Source organism: Cyprinodon variegatus, unplaced genomic scaffold (genome assembly GCF_000732505.1).
Source record: "Cyprinodon variegatus isolate N-32 unplaced genomic scaffold, C_variegatus-1.0 Scaffold647, whole genome shotgun sequence".
Classification (NCBI taxonomy): domain Eukaryota; kingdom Metazoa; phylum Chordata; class Actinopteri; order Cyprinodontiformes; family Cyprinodontidae; genus Cyprinodon; species Cyprinodon variegatus.
Genome location: NW_015151100.1, coordinates 304,876 through 305,720, shown reverse-complemented (window position 1 = coordinate 305,720; position 845 = coordinate 304,876).

Here is an 845-nt window from a genome sequence, read left to right as displayed (position 1 = left end):
ATGCTAGGGCTTTTGCCAAAACATGGGATATGAAAGTCAAACTAGTTTAATCATGCTGTCTTATCTTTTCATAGTCCATAATGACAGCAATATTCCCACTTTCTATTGGACTGTCCAGACATAAGCAAAAATATATGTTGCATAATTTAAGATTCACACCGGTATTTTAAATGACACAAACCTGAAAAAAAGAAATTATTATAGCATGTCTTTAACAAAATTTTATATACTGAAGTGATTCAAAATATACTGAACCAAACTTGAGTATATTGATTCAACTTTTAAAATATCGAGTTTCTGAAGATGCTGGTTGGCGTGTAATGTCACTGATGAACATCAGAGGATTCCTGAATCCATCCAGACTGATTTGGAGGAAATCTTTGACAGTTAATCATCGGTCCAGATCCATGAGAGCAGAGACAGGCAGAATGATCAAGGGGCCAAACCAGAGTTCGGAATCAGAGAGCCAGTCCAGAATCAGTGACAGGTGATCAGAGATGCAGAGACAATCCAGGAGAGAATTACAGAGCGGGGTCAGGGCATAAAAAACAGGTCAGAGGTCCAAAAACTCACAATGACAGGTCCGATAGGGTTCAGGCAGGCTCAGAGAATCAGGAGGCAGAGTCAGAATCAGGAAGATACGCAGGCATACTGGTGCACAGGGATGCAGGGTAAAACTCACAGATGGTTCATAATAATCTGGCACTAGTGACTGGTCTGCGAGCTGGTTATATAGTCAGGTGAACATATGAATCTGATGAAGGCCAATTGGAAATGGGGTGAAGCTGACAGGTGTGTTGAATACTGAATTAGACCAGCACTAGTGGCAGAATTCATAACAATTC